Source organism: Xiphophorus couchianus, chromosome 3 (genome assembly GCF_001444195.1).
Source record: "Xiphophorus couchianus chromosome 3, X_couchianus-1.0, whole genome shotgun sequence".
Lineage (NCBI taxonomy): Eukaryota > Metazoa > Chordata > Actinopteri > Cyprinodontiformes > Poeciliidae > Xiphophorus > Xiphophorus couchianus.
The window spans coordinates 24,198,428-24,220,449 of record NC_040230.1 but is presented as its reverse complement, the minus strand read 5'-3'; the positions used below and the strand labels follow the sequence as shown (position 1 = coordinate 24,220,449).

At 39.5% G+C, this 22,022-nt stretch overlaps 1 protein-coding gene across 1 annotated transcript in view; it reads left to right on the top strand.

The window, feature by feature from the left end:
- Nucleotides 1–22,022, top strand: part of LOC114141606 (basic helix-loop-helix transcription factor scleraxis) — a 42,598-nt gene that overhangs the window by 4,432 nt on the left and 16,144 nt on the right. Inside the window, exons 2-4 of the mRNA XM_028012245.1 lie at nucleotides 889–985; nucleotides 1,101–1,160; nucleotides 1,264–1,357. The gene's annotated coding sequence lies outside the window, so the exon portion shown is untranslated. The remainder of the gene's footprint in view (nucleotides 1–888; nucleotides 986–1,100; nucleotides 1,161–1,263; nucleotides 1,358–22,022) is intronic.

Genomic DNA, 22,022 nt, shown 5'->3' with positions numbered 1-22,022 from the left:
GCTAAGATGGAAGATCTCAAAAAAAGAAGTTTAGCTTCTTTTTTTTGTTGTTTGTTTGTTTGTTGTTTTTTATAAAAATATGTTGTTCTTTCCCTTTTTTCCAAGACTTGATGTTACTTGCTTCACACGTCGATAGTTAGTGTACCGATCGTTTCACGACACTCTGAGAAAATCTTTCAACCAATTCATGCCAGTCTACAGGAATAATATGTTGGTAAATCATAAATCTCTGTTTACTAACAGCTTTCATAGAGCTTAAGTTTGACAAACAGAAAATTAAAAAGCAAAGCCAACGTTAAATAACATTAATGCTAACTAAGGCCCTTTGTAGGGTTAGATTTGGTGGCGCGCTAATAAAAATAACTAATAAAACTAATAAAAATCAAAGCGATTATGTTAAAGGTCAGTCTTATCAACATGAGGTGTTAGAATTCACTAAGCTTAAGTGTCATTTCATAAGATTACACTGACATTTCAGAGTTTACATCGCTGAATGCTATTACTCTAAATTATTTCTGACCTGATGAAGAGGTGCCCTGCTCTTTACCAACTTTTTGTCTCGACCTCATTTTCAGGAGCTGGCAGTGGGCAAATATTGCTTAATTCCTGCCTGATACAAAGACATGCCTTTTTTTTTTTTTTTTTTTTTACATATTCTCTATCACTGTCATACATTATAGTTAATATTGACACACACAATACTATTTACAAACATGTATATGATTTAACATTAGATATAGTGAAAACTTTCATGTCTAACTACTTTTATATTTTCTTTAAATCTTTCCTTCAGCTTTAAATGAATAATAATGTGGTCCTGGTTCAACTGAATACATGCTTGGATTCTATTATGACACATATTTCTGCTCTGACCACAAACTGGGACAGGAGCATCTCTGATACTGACAACCAGAGTGAAGCTGGGGACTTAACCCTCCGATCTGTTGAGCCACCAGTCAACTCTCAGTGCTAATTCTGTAAGATGGTAAGCAGAAACCTGGGAAATATATTTATTTCCCAGGTATATATATATATATATATATATATATATATATATATATTTTTTTTTTATTTTATTTTATTTATTTTTTTATTTCCAGTATGAAGCACGGTGTTCTGTGTAGGCATCAAGGGATGATGTGCTCCATTGGGACCTGGTGGTATGCTTTTCATTGTGTAAATTGTCTTTAAATTTCAGTAAAAATGAAAATTCGAGGGATATGCATAATTGACTCCAACTTTATTTGATTTGCTTGTCACCAGACATTCCCCAGTCAAGAGCGGGGGGTCTTGTGAAGCCTGTCCAAGATGCAACAAGACAACAGCAAGAGGTCGCCCAATGAGTCGACTACATAAGGTTGGAGTACCTCATCGGTGTTTTGTTATGCCGGCTGCCATTTCTCCCTTCTAAATCCCTAGTATTTAGAACACACTGAGAAAAGTGAATCCAGCTCCAGCTTAAAAAGAAAATTGCTTTAATTGATCACAAGTACTAAAAAAAAAGAAGTTTATTCACATTAATTTATTACGTTTATTAAGCTGTCATTGTAAACCAACGTAAGTGAAGTAACTTCTACAAATTTCATTTAAGTACTTGTGACTAACTAATGCTTTTTTATTTTTAAAATTGGAGATGCATCATCTTTTTTTCAGTGCAGAAAGTGGCTTCCCCCACTGGAAGAAAGCTTTGCGTAAAAAGGTGGCTTTCAAGACCACTCCAGACTAGATTAGGACTACGATGGCGCTGCCGTCACGAGAGGCAAACACTCAGCTCTGTGCATTTTATGCATTTTATATACTTTGCAGTATTCAGTGCTTGACCCTTGTGATTATTGATCGTAGCATGTCAGCGTCTGAGGCTGATTGTCTTTTCTCACTTCTGTGGCATATGTGCACATGAAGTGAATCATACGTTCGACCTGGTGAAGTCAAGTGAGTCAGCGGCACATACGAATGGATTTGTTCCCGTCACAAAACCCTGAGAATAGTGCTGTTTTAGAGGAGCAAAATATAGGACCATTCAATTTGCTAAGAATTGGACACCAAAGACATAAAAGCTGATTTTCACAAGGAAATCATTATTTTGTTTGTGAAAATCAACTTTGATTGATGATCACTACGACACAGATACACACACGCACACACACACATAAAATGCTTATTACTGGGGGCGACAATGGTAGGAGTTTGCCCTGCAATGGCCCGCCTCTTTTGTAGTGTCCTTGGTCAAGACACTTCTCCCACCTTTCCTGCTGGTGTTGGTCAGAAGGTCCAATGGCTTGATACAACAGCTGTGGCTATAATCCATTAGCTTATCATCATCAGTGTCTGAACGTGCGCATGAATGGAAATTACTGATTTTATGTAAAGCGTCTTTGAGTGTCCTAATAAACCTCTACAAGTCTGATGTCATTGCCATGGAAACCAAATTTTGTTTTGTCAGGGCATTTAAAAAAAAAAACGGTCAAGAACAAGCTAGTTTTCCCGTTTTGTTTTTTTTCAAACCAGCATAACAATTTTTCTTAAACGCTAGTGCTAACATCCCAGACATTTATCCACAAATTTCAATAAGCTAACACATAAGTCACAAAACCATTTAACTCACAAATTTGTTTCATCCCACAAATGCAAAAGAGACCAATTAAAGCAATATATTTCAAAGAAGTCAACAAAATTGTGAAGTATTGGACTACAAAGTCACCAAACCTGATACTCTTAGATTAAATAGCACCGCTTAGCTTTTTCAAATCAATTCACCCATGTTAGCATTCCTGGCTATGCTAAAACAACCAAAACAAAACAGATCAACAAATATTTTGAAAAAATAATAAAACTAAACAATGAAATCATAGTCTGTCATAGGGAATATACATTTTTAAAAATGCTTTTTACATATAAATATTTAATGCATTTCCTTCAGCGTATCCATGGATACCGAATGTGTATCATGGCATTTAAAAAAAATAACGGTCATAACATCAAAAACAAGCTAATTTTCCAACAACTGGACCGAAATGTAACTGTTTTTTTTCTTCTTTCTTTTCAACTCAGCATAACAGTTATTATCAAACACTAGCGTTAACAAAGCATTGGATGCAAAGTCATTAAACCTGATACTCTCAGTATAGCACCTTTGTTTCAATCAATATGCAGATCTTAGCATATGCTAAAAAGAACAACAACAAAAAAAAACAGGTCTACATGTTCCTTTCTTAAAAAATACCAAAACTAAACAATTAAATTACAGGCTATCAAAGGGGAAAATACATGTTTTTAATTATTATTTTTCAGTCTCCAGTCCTTATCATCCCCTTTTTCAGACTGGGGGAGGAAGCCAGGCTACCTGGAAAAAAAAACAAAAAAAACATACATACATCAAGACTTTATGCCAGGATTCAAACCTACAACCTTCTTTATGCTAGGCACCAATTTCAACAACTGTGTGATTGTGCAGCCTGTAATTTAATACACCTCATTTAAATGTAAAAAATTTTAACGCCTCATGTTTAATTCTCTTTCGTAGAGATGAAGTTAGAAGTGAATCATGAGAACGAGCAGGGAACACAACTTAAACATTATTTAATCTGGGAGAACTTCACATCTGCAGGTTTTTATAGGTCTTTGTATCATTAAAATAAAAGTATTAGTGCTTTATTAAAATGACTTATAAGTGGAGGGTTAGCCTAGTAGATAAGCCTCAATATGTTCCTCATTTGGCTCCTAAAGCTATGAAAGCGGTCTGGATTATGTTTAGTGGAAACTGTGAGTCCAATTTTAAACAGGAACCATAATAGGGAACAGAAAGTCTCAAAAAATCTTCAGGATATGGGGTTAAATGAACAATATATTCCAGTTCACAGCTTGGTTGGTTGGATTATGGGTTAGAGTCCAAAATGGGTCTCTATTGGGTGTCCACATTACCACGACTCTTATACCGTTTAATGATCCCAGATCCCGGAGAGAGAGAGAGAGAGAAAAAAAAAACAATGACTTTGGTCCCGGGCTGAAAACTTTTACAAACCTATGCTCTTTTTTTTTTTTCTTTACTTTCCCATTGCTGTCTGTGTTAGACTGAGTATGAAGATTGGTGGGCTTTGAGCTTAACCTGTAACCACAGCATGACTTCAAAAGGATCATGGCACACTAATAGGTCAAAGCCTGATGTAATCTTAATCGAAAGCAGCCCGGACTAAATGAGTGAAGAGAAACAGATGGATGGAGCTAGATTAAGTGTGACTGACCACAAACAGAGAGCGAAAGAGGGTAAGATAGAGAGCGAGAGAGAGAGAAGGGGCGTGGGGGGAAGCTTGAGGTGAAAGGTAAAGGGGGGGCACTAAACATGATCAGACGTAGTTGTAAAAGAAGAAAGATGTAGCAGGAGAGGCAGAGGAAGTGATGGAAGGATAAGGTGTAAACTTTGAAAAGCGTGCAAAAAGGGTAAAAGACGAACGCCGGGCAGCGTCTCCAGCCCTGTACAGTAGGGATGATATCCATCCACTGACCGCAGGCCAGATGAAGTGTGACCGTCTGGTGGTCAGACTGGACCTGAAGATTTTCCGCTGTTGCAAAACACTTCCTGCCTGCTGTTTTCATGTAATGTGACCACTCACAGTTTGCTCTCTCCCCCCCTCCCGGGCCGCCATACTTTAAGCTGAACAATATGTTATTTCTGTGTTATTTCTTATGCCCGCGGAATGGACTCAGAGCTCTCCAGGCCCTTCCAGGCTTGGACGAGCTCCACGGCCGCGAATAACGACTCGGCCGTCCAACATGTGTTAGTCCTCATACTGAGCGGCGCGCTCGGTGGGGGCAAGGATGACGATGATCAGAGCTGCAATCATATCTGACAAGGTGATATGTCGTCCCTGCGCTGTCTTTTAAAAAGCTGCGCGTGACGACTCGATGAGAGGACGTTTTGCCAAAAGAATCACGGAGCCGGCGGGGGAATTTAGGAAAGGAAATAAAGAGAAACTGTGAGGTGGAGAGAAAGGCCGAGTTTCCTCTCGGTTAAACTAATATCAACAGCTAAAACACACAGCCTTTAGTCACTTACACACTTGACTTTACAAATAAGCCAAACTAAACATTTGGTGATTTCTTAAAACTCCTAAATCTCTGAAACGCATTGGAGCTCTATTAAATTTAGCCTGGTTTCGCTCATTCCTGTCCCATTCACAAACTCTGCTGTGGGGTCGGATTTCTGCTCCTTGTCTGCCAGAGACCTGTTTGTGGCTGCTGTGGTATTCCACGCTGAATGAGTCATGTCTGGTGGTTATTATGGGGCAGGCGTTTGGCTCACCCCCTCCGACTCTCACCCCGTCTAGTGGCAGCAGACAAAAATTACATGATGTTTTTTGAGCCTCGTCCAGTTAAGCTGACGAAGAGCGGTTCTCATTTAACCGGGCAAGATGAGTTAAGAGCGCATTTTTGCCTTGTGATGTAAGAATACCTGACAGCATCGAAGATGGCAAAGAAAGCTCTAAAAAAGGAAATATTCACAGTGAGCTTCCTGGAAATGAGCAATTTGTAAAACGAAAACACAGAACTTTACTGAATTCGTAACTAATTTAAGCTAAAAATAGAACCTTTTGTCTTTGAAAAACAGCAAGTTTAATGGCTAATGACAAATAGACAAGCATCTTAAGCGTGTCTAATATTTTCCACAGTACAGTTTATGTTTTAGATGGTAGGAATCATAATGTCTTACTTGTATGGTTGTTAAAAGAGAAAAGGAAAAGAAATGCACAGACCCTTATTGTTGTTATTGTGGCACCACAAATTTAAAATGAAAATGAATCTTGTACCTTAAAACACAGAACAAACTGTACTTATTTGATTCTCCGGTTCTTACAGATTCATAAGAACTACTCATCTGAGATCTGCAAAACTGAAAAGGACAGAAAAGTCTGCCTAATATCAAATCAGACTAAAGCTTTCCTGGTTTATCTTTTTCTTTTTAAGATTTTTTTTGTATTAATTAATAAAAAAATCAAAGTTTTCGATTCACTCTGATTACTTTGCAGTAAACAATGTCAGTAATTTTCAGAGTTGACATAATCCACTTTATGGATTATCCGAATACCTAACACGAGATTCTTCCATAGTCATTTGAAATTTCAATTTTACCGCAGATTGAAGATTGAAAGCATAAATGTTTTATTCTCGTTGTCACCTTTTCCTATGGGGCTTAAAACTCCCAAATCTGCTAATAATATCTCTCTATTTCTCACAACATTGTGAGAAAAACTAGTAGCAGCCATTTTGAAACTTGGCTTTCATTCTTGAAGATCTTCTTTACAACCCATACGATACCTTTAGGGTCCAACTTTAGCAGGAACTTTATTAAATGGTTTTGCTGTATGAAGTAAAAAACAGCTCGTCTTGTCGCTCAACAGCAATTGTTTATTGAAACCCTAAATTATTGTCCAATCATCGGCTTCATGGTAAAGTAAGAAATGTTTGACATGAAAACAAAGAGTAATGTTTTAACATTTTAGTGAATGCTAAGCTGTTGTTTAGTTAAACATTTTTGATATACTCATTGATGTACGTCCTGCGTTCTGAGGCAATGGACGATTACCAACCCCAGGCATCTCCCTAATTAGTTGTTGAAATGATTTTTATGTTATTATATTGGATACATTTCAACTTTCCAAGGTCTTGTCATCAGGTTGATTCATCAGTAGTGCTTGTCCAAGAAATACAAACTAACCCCAGGCTGTTATTTCTTGGTAGCGCGAACAAATCCAAACATAATATTAATTTGTGCAGGACGGCCTTTGTTTCCACAGAGTGCCTCGTAGCAGCAGCGAAAGAAACGGACATACTTTCGAAGATTTTGAGCTGGTGCTTAAGTTACGTGCAGTTATCATCAAATTCTCAAAATAACCAAATGATTTGATATTAGCTGCGCAAAAAAATAAAATAAAAAGGTAATTATGTAAGGCAATTAGATTTTTCTGTTCGGCTTGGGAACTTTTTCAGCAGAGATGGCAATGAATTCCCAGCCACGTGTTTTATTGAGAAGCCTTTCTGCAGCCACAAACAAATTAAGCTGTCTCAGGAAAATCTGAGGTTCAGTGACAAATGATTGTGTGGGGAGAACTCAGCTCACCTTGTTCATATCTACTGTCTGCTTCCTAAATATTCCCAGCTGGGAATCCAGATCCCGGCCTGCAGTGGCACAAATTCTCTGCTGGGAGCCGAATGACTTTCTGTTTCTGAAGCTGTCCGTTTTTATTTCTTCAGTGTTCAAATATAAATGAAAGCTGTTTCCTGGCTGAGACTGAGAGAGAACATGTGTGTCCACTGTATGTGGGAGACAATGTGTGTGTGTGTGTTCTGTCTGTGATAGTTTTACCATGTGCAGAGTCCCTGCATGAGGTTGAGTATAGTCGGATATGACGGAAGCTGTCAGGACCAGGCTACTGTCGGAAATCCGTCCTCTGCTAGCACTACGTCCTCCTTTCCCTCTGCTTGCTCATTCTGGGCTTTATAAATAGGTTTTATACTCATTGCACATTCTGAAACTATCACTAAATAAAAAGATGAGATCACCCTGCTTCAGTACGTTAAATACATTCTGGCCACGTTCTATTCTAAACCACTCTTTTATAGATTTGCTGTTTAGTTTGGATCCTTTCAGAATAAGAAGTTCAGCCGTAGAACTTTATTTATTTTTACCGTTCTACCTTTAAATTTGTATTGGTAAGGAATTGAACTAGGCCCTAAGTGTTGTTGTTATTCAGTCGTATTTATCGAGGAAGGTCATCCATCCTACCAGTCACTGGTTTTGGTAATTTAATCACTTGGTCCCAACCTTACCAGTTTCAGGCTTTCCATTGCAGGTCGAAAAACTTTAAAAATCTCCCTCAAGAATTGCCATGAGGGGAGAAAATGGTGAGTTGTATAGAAAATTCAAATACAAAAACACTTTATTGATCCCAAAGGGAACTTAAATAATATAATTAAATAGCATATATATGTTTTTTTCCCCTATCTACCGTCGACTTTATTATTTTTTTTCTTGTGTTTCACACAAACTGCACTAACAACATTATCATTGTTAGCACTTTATTAGAGGAAAGTATGACTCAGTAATGATGCGGCTGATTATAGTGTGTTTTAATTACATCATTTAGAGACAGTTGTAAACACTCACTTACTCAGTGGTTCTGAAAGTCCAGATCCGGACCCAGTCCAGACCATAGTTTTAGGGCATCATGATTTCCACCCAGCAAAAACACAGACAGGATCTGGGAATTGAACGTATAAAAAGAAATCCACTGTATAAAATTTTTTTATTACAGGCTCTTAATCCCCTGGTTTATAAGCTCTCTACTCGGAAGAGGAGAAAAATAAAAGAACGTGTAGAATAAAATGATTTTTCACCAGAATATCAAGGTAGCTTTAGTGTCCTTGCTGTACCTTGAAGGACGAATCATCCACACTGGAAAATAATGTAGTTTAAGTCACACTGGGCTTTGTGGTCGAGCAGACAGCAAAATAAATTGGGAGGTGTGAATTAGGCATTAGCATCACCAACCATCTCACAGGAACAAGTGTCAATGGAGGTGGTGACAGCATCAGCAGACATTTTATAGACATCTTCTTAAGTTTTACCTTACAAAGTTAGAGCTGCATAGGTCATAAGGTAAGAGTTACAGGCATAAAGTGCTACTTCTTTTGCTTGTATGCTGAAAAAGAGATTTTTCAATTTTAAAGTTTTGATCTCATCTTTAGACATTAATTTTGACAAACTCTCCTCTAGCTGCTTTGGATATTATTGTTGTGATTCAGCAATGTAAATTTTGGACGAAGTTGTGTTTTCTTGGCTTTGAGAACACGAGCATGGCAACAGCCTAACCCCAGCTAAAAGCAGACTTTGAAGTGCCACATAGAGGCAGCTATCAGATTCGTCTGGTGCCTAGTCACTCCCTGGCGGTCCTTCGGCTACACCCCCTGGTTTCATGTCCTCTGGATGGACCAGACTCCTCCAGCCAGGACTTTCCTGCTCTCCCAACCCCAATTCTAACCTTAACCCAAACCCTATAATTAGCTCTTATGGAGGGAAAAAGCGAACCGCACAAGCCATTTTCTGGTAATTGACTGCAAGTAGAGTTTAAATAGTCAGAGACACATGCACACAAGCTCAGCTTGCATGCATGCACGTGCTCTCACATAAACATAGCTCCTCATAGACACACAGAGTGGGTGCAGCTGCAGCATGTGCGATAATGAGGCAATCCTTGAAGGGACTCATCTGGACTGCGTTATATCATCACCCTGGAAACAATCCACCGCTTTAAAATAGGAGTGTTTGCTCGCAGTCAGCTGCGGCATGACCTCACCCAATATAATTTCTACAATCAGGGGAAATAAAAGATATTTAATGGGTGAATTTGCAAAGCACCGCGGTTTACTTAATGTCTTAGATTTTTGTTGTGCTGACTGATTTAGAGCTCTGTCAGCCACTAATATTTGTCTAAACACAGACTTGCTGTAAATTTGCTTTGCACCTGACTTTTGTGTTCTGTGTGGGATAAACTGCTACAAAAACAAAAGTAGCATCTTTGTTTTCCTATTGTTATTCAGAATGTCTTAAACACTGTTGATATTTGTCCAAAATTAAAACGCATAAAAGGTATTCAGTCTCCAGTGTCCCCCAAAGTGTGGCGCGTATTTGTATTCATCCCCTTTACTCTGATACACCTAAATAAAATCTAGTTCACCCAAATGCATTAAAAGAGCACCTAATTGGTGAATACAGCCCACCTGCAGGCCTCAGAGGTTAGTCAGTGAACAAACACTGGCCAGGGCAAACGATGTGGAGAAGCATAAGGGAGTTTATAAGGCCACATGTTACTCTTTGGATGACTCATGATGTTTATCATTCTAGCAACATAAAATGGACAGAGTGTGGCACAACTTCTAGCCTACCAAAACAAACATGGCCACAGCAGCATCATGTTGTGGAGAAGCTTTTCTCTAGAAAGAAAACTTGTCAGAATTAATGGGCAAAAAAAAATATATTTTTTAAACCAAAGGAATGTGCGTATGTGTTAGAATGGTCTAGTCCAGTGGTTTGCAACCTGACGCTCCAGAGTCGCAAATATCTCTTCAGGCCTTCCACAATGGCTCTTAGTAATGTTGGCTTAAAAGGATAAAGAATCAGCTTATGTTTTATATATAAATTTAGTAATAAATGCTAGTTTAAGCAGTTTTTTAGAAACACACTAAAAAGTACAAGTGGTATCGTGTTGGATACTTTTTTTTGTCAATAAGCTGGAAACTACTTTTTAATTTTTAATTTTTATTTTTTTCCAGTAGGTCTCAACATCCCACAAAATAAAAAGTATCCATCTTCTTTTCCGCAAATCTTTTATGTTTATTTATTTTAAAACTTAAAAACAAAACTAAAATGGGTTTCTTTAAAAATTTCAAAACATTTCCTGAAATGGACATTTCTCTCTTTTTTTTTGTGAAGATCCTCTAACATTCGCATCTCTAAAGAAATCTTATCTGAAGGCAAATATGACTCTTAGCGTTGTAAAGGTCTAGTCAAAGTCGAAGCCTTGAGCCAACTGGGACTCAGAATCAGACATAGACGAGAAAACCTGCAGCTGTAATTGCAGCAAAAGGAAGTTCTCCAAGGCGTTGACTCAGACAGGCTGAATGCAAACACACGCCACAATTTTCACACTTTTGTAGAAAATTCTAACAAAACATGTCTCCTCCCTCGTCACAGGTACATGCCACCTTATGTTGGTGTAAGTAAACCAACATTTACTGTGACATTGTAACCACATGTGAAAAAGTACAAGGAGTGTGGATACTTTTGCACTGTAAAACAGTGCAGCGCTCAGCTCAGGTGGTCTGCCAGGTGTTCCCCTTCTCTAAAGACTGCGTGTCCCCTCCTGGTGAGGCTTGTAGCTATAACTCCACATCTGTATGGTGGAGTTTTGCAGTAAATGTACTGTTTTATACACTTAAACCAGGGATAAATTGTTATAACAGCACATATAAGCTGAAATATAACAGCATTTTTTTTGTTTATTTTGTTTATAACTGAAGAATCGTTTGTAACGATATGAATTCAATAGCAGCCACGTCACTTCTGCCTTAGACTGGACGTGTCGGGCCTGTTCCCCAAGCAACAACTTTATTAAGGTCTGCGCTTGTGTGTGTGTGTGGGGGGGGGGGTGCACGCGTCTTTGTGAGGTTTACTAGAAGGTTGCGATGGTCCACAGGGTGCAGCCCTCTCCAGCTGCGGGTTTACAAGGGTGTAACATCAAACGCACGCATTCTCGCGCGTTTAGCATGCGGGTCTGACACATCTTTTACTTGATCCCTCAGAGTCCCTTAACAAGTTCATCAAAAGAGCTCATCTTATTTCATCCATTCCTAGCATACCATTTATTCTCCGGAAGCATTTTTAAACACAGCTTTTGTCATGTCCAGTGTAGCTTACAGGATTTTTTTGTTGTTTTTTATGAGTAAAGAGATGCAGACTGGTTATAGTCAGGGCGATGATCTAAGACAAACCCGTCATTCAGCGTCGGGCTCAGCAGGTGCATGAGTGCAGCTGATAAGGAAAAACGAAACCTCGTCTCTTCAGCCTCCTGCAGTCCGGTGATGTCAGTGACACTTTTAAAGAAGGATTACTTTTCACTCTCGCTGGACGTTTCTGTGAAACTCGCCTGACTGAGGCGCAGCAGTGGAACCATCATAAAACTCTGTATGAAGTATGAAATGTTTGCACTTGACCTGCCTTAAAACTGCCTTCACACTTTATGATATTTGTAATACATATCCACATTAAGTTTTGTAACATAACGAAAGCTTTCTTTGGTGACTGACATTTACAGTGTCTTTCTTCTCCATCTTGAACGTGTTGATTTTGGCATAAAATGCATCTCCATTAAATAAAATACAATTAAAAAACTACATGCAGACTTCGGCAATCTTAGTAGTCTGCATGTGGCAATTGTTTATATTTGATAAAATGAATCGTCTGATCAGACGGTGATGCTCAGTTTCACTCTGTACGCCATTCAGACATCAGAATTTTCTTTTATGAGTTGCCAATTTTTTTGTTTTATGTTTTGATTTGCATCCTTACTAAATTAAATATTAAAACATATTAGGGTATTTATTGATAGATTATTTGTCGATTCTATAAAAGTCCAGGTTCAGCCTAATCACTCGCTTTCAATTAAATTAACAATATAGAGTCTGAAAATACAAATATTTTCAGAAAATATGTATCAAGTGCAGCTCTTGATGCACAACACTCCTTTACACATTATTGGCTGGCGTTTGTGAAGCAGCCAATCCGGGACTTGTGTTTGTTTTTCTTGGCGCTGATTGGCTTATTTCTAGAACAGAAATAAGGAAGACTGTAGATATTAACTTATAATATGTTGCTTATATCTTATCTGTAAATAGCCTGTATATATTGATATCTCACAACTATAAGCCTGGTTTACTTTTTTGATGTCTAGATGTGAATATTTGTCATCCATTTTTTTCCAGAATGACTGTGACAGTTAGTGCCTCTCTTGTGCCTCGTGTCTTTATTCTCTCCCTCTCTCTCCTTCTCTATCATAAAAACTGCAATTTGGTTTGCAAGTCTCAGTCAGTCAAATCATAATCACTTTGTACCCATGTCTATTTCCATTTCCCTGTAAACTCTCCCTTTTTGTTCCCCCCTGTCTGTCCTCTGGTGATGTGAGCTCCCTGGCATCTGAGGCAGCCAGTCATTACACCATGGAATATATCAGAGCCAACCAAAGCCCTAAAAGTTTGGAAAACTGTGGTGTGCAGGATTTTATTTATTGTTGCCTTTTACAGTAGACGGACCCGGTTAACATAAATCATTTGCCAATGATTAAAGGTTGAAGCAGCCATTAGTTTATCTCTGTCAGCTCCAACAACCCGGCTGATGCATCCAGGGTTGGCTCTGGAAATGAAAGGAGTTGACCAGAAGACCAAGACAGCTGAGCTCATGTAACCACCGAGGGAATGACCCGGGGATGAAACACAAGCGGTAGGCAGAGACGGTTGCACGCAGCAAGGGGAATTAAAAAGTGAGGGAGAGAGGACTTTAAGAGAAAGTTAAAAATACAGGCAGAGGTGAGGAGGACTGAGTCAGGTGGTCAAACGGTTCCCGCCACCTCATTAGAGGCAGTGACATCACAGCTGATTTCTCTTTGAGACCTGCTGCTAGAGCTCCACCGCCGCTCTATAGCGGAGAGCTGGAGCTGCTACTGGCCAGATTAAGCAGCAGAGTCTGGGGAACTGCTTTTATGTTGCCAATAAAGGGAGGCTAATCACAGCAACGTTTCTTTTTTATGTTGTCATTTCAGTAGCCGGGTGAGAAATGAACTACCAGAACTAATTTACTAAAAATAAGGTTTTAACAATTTTCTTTTAATGTATACCTGATACTAATCGGTACAGAACTTCCCATTTGGATTACAGAGAAACGAAACAAGTACTGCACAAGTGACGGGTCCATCCACAATGGTTTTTAAAGAGATATGTCTGGGATATTTTAATTAAAGCTTTGGCAACAGGTTTTATCTGGTTATTGCTTGCGGGAAATAACTTTCACTCTATTTCAATTGAGTACAAAACCAGATCAGATGGTCCTGGTGGATGAATGTAGTATATTGTCTGAGACTGGGCCACAAAGCGGACTTGCACCATCTTAAAACAAACTAAATCTGCAGGCCACTGGAGATCTAACTGGTATTTTACATTTCTGGGTGTTAGATGACGTAGTGCCGACGTCACGCAATACAGATGGGGGTCTGGAAGTAAATGCAGCTTATTTACTTCTGTTCATATGTAAGTCACATTGAGCTGTGACTATTTCCCCTCCTTCTCTGGCCACAAACCATGTTTTTAATGGGGTTTCTGTAGATCGCTGTGAATGGTTGACCTGACTCAACATTAACATAAAACCCCAGCATGGATTTGGGTTTACAGAAGCTAAATGAATTATTTACAAGTAGATCCAAGCACATAGGGCATTAGCATACTCACTGTGATCCATTTTGCTCTGTTTTGAACCAGAGAAATCCACTTTCTGAACACGCAAATTCATGTCTATATGTTATACATGTGAATTCACTGAGCACATACAGTAGCTGCAATAAGTGGCCCTATCATTTATAAAGACACCTTTCTCTCCTGGACGCAACATGTCACACTTGAGAAAATAATACCGCTACATAATAGAAATGGCAGCAGAAGAGTTAGCAGGAAATAAACGTTTCTGACAGAGAAACAAATGTGATTTATGCAAGCTAATATTTGGAGGGCCATAGTCATAATTTATTACAGGATTCAAAGCAATACCAGTGCAGTATTGCTGCCCAGCCCCACAGGAATAGACTGTTGTCCATCTTTACTGCTACTTATATGTGCTACTTGATTACAATACATTGCAGACTCAGATAAAGCAGAGAAATCACTTTAATGTAGTTATTTTTAAATAATAGATGAGATGTCATAAATCACCTATAATAGCTAGCCGCATCTCCACATTTGAATTGCAGTAGATATCCTTTAGAAAAATGAAGATGGGTTTTACTACCAAAGTCACACATATAACAAACAGATCTCTTTTAAATAACATATAGGTCTTGGTAACACGCTACGACTATTGGCTCTTTTCTGCTAGCACCTAGCAGCACAGCTAATCTCATCTCAACTCCACATAGTTTGGATGGCTTTCCATTACAATTGTGTAACAGCTCTAGTGGGTGGGACTATCCCAGGGTCCAAAAAGTAACACAACATGAACTATACGCCATACAAACACAACGCTACAATGGAGGACATGGATGATATGAACATTGTGCTCAGTCGGCCACTGGTGTTTAAATCTCCAAATCCACTCAGTCGATCTTCTACTTTTTCAAATGGCGGGTTGGATTATTGTTGTGTATTCATTCTTGTGATGTAACCAGTGACTCCACCTCCCAGCCAATCAGTGACTTGCAGTCTTTCGACATGTTTATAATCCAATTCCACACATTTTACCACCAGCAAAGTAGGTTCTGAAAAGGGGCTGGTAGCACGTGGCCGTTACTAGTGGAAAACCACATAGAGCCAAGTCAAGCCATGCTGAGTGCACGCTATTGGAACAGGGCCATAATTTTTAGATTTATACATGTAAAGAGCAGAAGACCCAGACACTGTCTTCTCAATTATCATTCTGCAGGAGGTGCTTGTATCTTCCCCTTGCCAATGCAGCATGGGCTCAGTATGCAAGAGAATGGTGTAAATCTTTAAATTCCACCTTACTTGGTGGTGCTTGGTTGCAGGAAAACTGAAGAAGTGGCCTGTTTTTCAGTGTTAATTGGATATGTTAGAGAAAAGCCTTGGCAGTGTGTGTAGCAATAAGGAGGCAGACGAGCAGAAAAGTGCTGGAAGGATGGGGTTGGACAGCATCATTGGAGTTTGGAGAGTTTAGGCCCATCACCGTGATGCTCATTTAAATCCTCAACGCTAAAATGAGCGTGTAATGCCTTCCTGACACTCGATATAAACTGGAGGCGGGAGAGCCTTGAGCAATATGCTTCTCCTCCAGTTGCTCCTGTCGAGTCGGTCCTCAGCCAGAAGCTGACTGAGGAGACACTGAGCACAGGTGTGAATTTGTCTAATTGTGTTTGTCTAAAACAAAGAGCACGTTAGGAATAATAATAAATAAAAAAAACATTTCAAGGTGAAAAGTCAGCTCAGACAAAATGCAGGAGAAATGAATCTAATTTTAAATGAGCTCCAGATAACAGATTGGAAACAGACGTCCACCCTGCGGAGTTTCTTTTATTGCTCCTCCGTGTTCACAACTGCGACGGGATTCACACAAACTGGATGAGGCACGCTCATACGGCGGGGGCCACATGCATGACGACAACCTTCAGACGCACTCAGACACACGAGATAAAAGTCACACAGACTTTTAATTCCCCAGCATTCGTCTCATTGTTTTACAGCATTCTGAGGGTTGTCGAATCAAACAATAGCTTTTTACTGTGAGCCTGAACTCGCTGCACCGCAAGAGTGTTTGTGAGAAACTCCATCATAAAACGGGATATGAATGGAAAAACCTAAGAGAGCGAGCACGGCTTCAACTGATGTCTTCCAGTTGTGTGACCTCTCTTTCCTTCTGCTTCTTTTTTTTTCTGTCTCTCTGCTTCTCTTGGTTTAATAAGGCCAGCTGTAGAGTCTGGCTCTCTTGGGAAACACAGTAGAGTGTGGCTGGCGCTGAGGCTGCATGAGGCTGAAATTGGGGCTGGGGTGGGGAGCAAGTTATAGGGGGGCGAGCACTTCCGACCGGTTTCCCGATGCAATACACCATGCAGTCTGGAGCGCTGGCAGACGGCCACCATCTCTTTCCCATTCGTCTTTTTAGTTGAAACCTTTCTATTTGACTTGTCTTCCTGTTCTCATTCCTGTCGTCATGCCATGCTCCCTGCTGAGGAAGACCAACAATTACTTTTGGAAAAGAACCACTCCAGACGTCTGCTCAGTGGCATCAAAACAAGGTCAAATCCTCCTTTCTAACCCGTTTCATGTAAAATGAGAACATCCAACAACTATAATAAATAACTCAGTTGCTTGGGGTATCGCTACCCATCTATCTATTTGCCTGCGTTCTGCTCCAGACCTGCATCGGAGTTTTGACAGGCCCCTGACCCATGCCAGAATGGTTCAACTGGGTTGAGACTGTGGGTGTGTGTTGTATATCTGTCTTTGTGTCAGTTGTGCTTTTGTGTGAGTGTATGTCTCTCAGAGAGATTGGACCCAGCTAAGCTGGTGGGTGTTTTTCATCAGACTAATGAATAATATGTCTGAGTTGAGAAAAGAGTATAAAGCAAACGGAGAAGAGGAAGGGAAAGGTTGGGGGAGGAGACGGGTGGGGTAATGACTATCAGATGGTGTTCTACTACTGTGCTGCTGCCACCACTACTGCTGCTGCGTCTTTTAAGGGGAGAAAACCACTTGGTTTTACAATTTATATACAGTATATTGTCATTATACCTCAGAAGTGTGGAACGACCGGCGTGAGAAAGAACAGCTCTGCCTCAAATGAAGAAAGAGTCCAATGACTAGACCGAACAGAGCTGATCCCATACCCATGAACAGCAACGTTTTTAGACTACTTGACACAAAGCTGCATTTGCAAGAAAGGAGCTGATATGTTTCTGAATCCAATTTTTCTCAAGCCCAATTTGAATGATCATAATAACATGAAAGTGTTTTGTTTTTTTCTGAGAAGCCTCTTTACTTCCATAACTCTTTCTACAATGCACTTACTTTAAGTACTAAGCGATCTCTTTGCTTCTACCCACAGCAGCAAGACATTATCTCTCTGTGAGTAATATCTTACTATGACCTTTTTTTTCTTTCTTGGGACAAGAAAGGTCACAGTACCCATCTCAGCTGCAGACAATGCATTTTACATTATATCATGTATGGTAATACTGTTAGATCTTTAGCAATGTGTGATATTAACTCAAAAAAATGATGGTCCGTTAAACTCGGTTAGACTGGAGACCAAAATTGCAACATTTGTTACGTTTTCAGCTGATGTTGTTTGTGTTCACACTGCACTGTGTCAAATCAATTCAAAACAAAAATACCTTATTGATCCCAAAAAGGAAATTAAATAAATAAAAGAAGCCCTCTGAGCAAACTGTTGCCCCTTCATTCTCGGTGGCGCCGCACCAAGAACCACTTTAGGAAACAACATGAATACCTCTGAACAAGACACAGACCGCAACTTCCGTTTTCACAAAATATGAACAAAAACAGAATACGTTTCTGTTCATATTTTAGCGGTTGTAGGATTTCTCTTTTGTCTTTGGTAAAAGACCTCTATCCATTTCTCCGCTAGCGCTAGACTCCCTCATCTGTTTTGGTTGCACTTAACCAATATGCCTTGCGCAACAGTCTGCCTCCTGTCTTTGGAGCGGTCTCTGGTCCCTTTGGCATTCACATAAGCATTTGAACCACAACAGAGTTCACTTCAAACAAACCAAGCGCTAGGTTTTTAGGCAGAGCAGAGTTGGCTATTGTGTTAAGCATCAGAGTTGAATTGCGCACTCCCACTTCCCCAAATGAACCAAACCGTCTATTCAAGCGAAGTGATCAAAGCAAACTGAACAGGGCTGGTGTAAATGCATCCTACGAAGAACTAAGGTAAAGACATGATTTGGAAAAGTCTAAAGTACCATTCACAGACCCACTGGCCAATCAAACATGATTGTGTTGAGCATTATTTCCTTTAGGTTATTTTTATATCTCCAGCTTTTCCAAAAGCTCTAAATCATACGTCTCCATTTCAAAGTATAATTTCAAAATGTGCAATAAAAACACTGCAACCATTTTTAGTATTTTTCATCTTATCCCTAGAATCTGTCAGTGCAGTCTGATTGACAGCCAATCCTTTCCAACAGAGGTGTGTCCTTCTTCATTGTGACTGTGTTGCGAACTTAAGTCAACAATTTTATGTAAATTACACCATTATTTTTCTGTAATGTAGCTCCTTCCCTCTCATACAGCCTTCCTCGCCCAAATACAGGTGTGCTATTCTAAAAAGACTCACAGTCGACATTATTTCGAGTCCAATGTGTTTTAGCCTGGAGGCAGTAATTCAGAGTGAAATGGATGCTTTGTCAGACCAGCCATACTCTCTAGAGGGATGCAAATATGAGGAAGATCATGCTAATGCATGTAATGATGGACCTCAGTGGATGTAGCTGGACTGGAAAAATATTTCAACAATATATAGGCCGACAGGGATCGTATATACTGAGTTTTCTCCAAATAGTCCGTAGATAACACGACTGTTAGGGAAGTTGAGTCATGGTGTGTGGGCGATGGCTACTGGATGGTTTGATATTTTCCCTCTAAATATTTTAGGAGTATCCAAATAAACTGTTTAACATACTTGTGTTACAGTATGTTGTCTACAAGCCAGAGCTGAAAACTTTCATATTAAATTTCACTTGCCGTATTTTCAAGAAACTCATTGACGCAGTCCATTCTGTGGCGTATCCTGCATCACATTACATCTGCTTTTACTGCCTCTGTCAATTTATATCAAACATACCAAGAGAAACGATTATTTGGAAGCAAATCCAACATGCATCCTGAACCTAAAGTCAACTGGATTAGTTGCAGATTTGTTTTCCACAATGCAACAGCCGTGGGCCATTAAATTGGAGTGCAGGGTTCCAATACCTTTCGGTCAGCCTGTTTTGATTATTGATTACTTTGCAATGTAATGTAACTTTCTCAGAAGAATTCTTGACTGCTTCGTTTGTTGCAAATGGTCAAATGTGCATCAAGCGACCAGATTAGACCTCGGTAAGAGGCAAATATGTGTCTGGTGTGACAAAAGATTGATGGATGGTTCCAAATGTAATACTTTCTTTTTCTTTAAAAACTAAGCAAATTTGTTACATTTAATTTTTGTTTTTTATTCATTTTGACTTCCACATTCTGTTTCCGTTCTCAGTGTCTCAAGCGCTTTGTGTATGTGCTGAAATCAACCGCTGCAACCAACATTGGCTTCTGTTCCTTCACTAAATACCACAGCATAAACAGTACGCCTGAGACACGAAGAAACAGGCGGGGAGGGGGGAGGAAGTGTGGACGCAAGAGGAAAAATCGACAGAGAAATTGAGAGTGATGAATGCTGACTGTAACATTGTGTAACTCGCGTATTATTCATTATGCCATCAGTTTTCAGCAGCACCTTAGTGCTGCCAAGCTACACAGAAGATGCATACCAGCAATAGCTGCTTGGTTTAGAGTTTTCACAAAGGTACCACTGAGGATTCTGGACTTCATAACTAGGTTTTACATTGGCAGCCAGCCTTTAATTACTGATGATTTAAAGATGGAAAAGCATGTCGAGATTAAGCAGCTACACAATGATAATCAGCAAAATCCCAAGATTTCCTCTTGTCTTTTATGTGTTTCTATATGCTTCTCTTGAAATTCTCTCTTATTCACTTTTCCAGACAAATTAATTAAGTTGCACTTACTCTGTGTAATGGAAGAAAAAGGATACATGGCTTTCAACAAATGAAAATCTGAAAAGTGTGACATTGCATATGTATTTAGCCCGTAGCATCACTCCTTCATATAGTCTGTTTAGGGAAGTTTGATCTGGGTTCTCGGTCGTGTCTCTACTAACTTGACATGTCCACAGATTGAAATTTTGTTTGGATTCTTTGCTGAACCTCAATCAGAATGGATGGACGCATTTCCTTTCTGACCAGAGAGTCTCGCAATGTAACACATGAATATGGTTTGTTCTGAATCAGTTCGTTACATTTGCATGTTTAGAGTCTTTCGTATATGCCACGTCAATTTTATTTAAAAGTGTCTGCTGATTTACAAATCAGCAGACACTGTCCACAATACTGAACAAAAAGGAGTAGTGGGGTCAGGAGGGGTGCTGAACACCTTAAATAGGACTTGTTATTCTTTTCTTTGGAGAATGTCATACTTCCTGCTTCTCTACAAATAAGGCTCCACTCTATAGAGCGCTGAACTCAAAATTTGTACTGCCTACAGATGATTCCACCTGAGCTGAGGGTTTCTGCAGCTCCTCCAGTGTTTGTATGGTACTCTTGGGACTAACGCTACCCTTGTCTGGCCTGTAAATTTTAAGATAAGGACATTGTTCCATATACTAACCCTGCTTTGAACTGCTCCAAACCTTTATTTGTCTGGCCTTCACAGAACATTTATATATATATATAATCAGATTAAACTACAGTCTCAGGGTTAATATTGTAAAGGGAACTGAAAAAAATCAATTTTAAAACTTTATCATTTTCTTTCCACAGTTATGTTCTTCTCTGTGTAGGTGTATCACAATCTCAATACATCTCACAGATGTACAGTACAGACCAAAAGTTTGGACACACCTTTTAATTCAATGAGTTTCCTTTATTTTCATGACTATTGACATTGTAGATTCACACTGAAGGCATCAAAACTATGAATAACATGTGGAAATATGCACTAAACAAAAAAGTGTAAAACAACTGAAAATACCCCTTATATTCTAGTTTCTTCAAAGTAGCAACCTTTTGCTGTGATTACTGCTTTGCACACACTCTGCATTTTCTTGATGAGCTTCAAGAGGTAGTCACCTGAAATGGTTTTCACTTCATAGGTGTGCCCTGTCAGGTTAATAAGTGGGATTTCTTGCCTCATAAATAGTCATGAAAATAAAGAAAACCCAATGAATTAGAAGGTGTGTCCAAACTTTTGGTCTGTACTGTATGTTGCTGTTAGTTCAATTTCCCCACATGAATCCTTTTGCAAGGCACTAAATGTGTTTACGATTAGAAACTTCGGGCCCTCTAGTGTCAAAAACTGTGAAGTTGAAAAGACTTCAGGCATGGCTCAGTAAAACCATTAGTGGCTTTTATTTATAAGCTCAGTCTGGCCGGCCATCTTCCAGCTCTGTGGCTGCACTGCGTCCAGATTTCCAGACCAGAGGACAAACACAAGAGGGACGGCATTGTGAATAAAAGACACCAATTAGAAAAGCAAGGTTTCACTTGACTTCTCGCAGTCGACAGTTTATCACTGGCAACAATGTGCCAGAGCAAAACACAACATTTTAATCCCATTCCTTGTAGCCTGTTCTGTTGTTTTAAGAGTTGAAACGTAGAGCAAAAACTATAAGTTTTTGAACACAAACTAAAAAGGTACTCAAGATTTCTTGAAAAGATTTTGGTAACATGTTGCAGAAAACAATTAACTTAGTACAGAGTTAGGTGATCTCATTGCCCCCTCTAGCTGCCAGCTGATAGTGCTTTGTCACTTCTTCCTATCTGTAAACCTTACTCATGTTGACTGGCTGGAGAGCTGCTGTGGCCCCTGAGGATGATGCAAGCACTGTTTTTGGGTGGATTTCCCCTGGAAAGCATCAGCATGCAGCCAAAACAAACTACTGCTGATGGCTCGCCTCTTGCCTC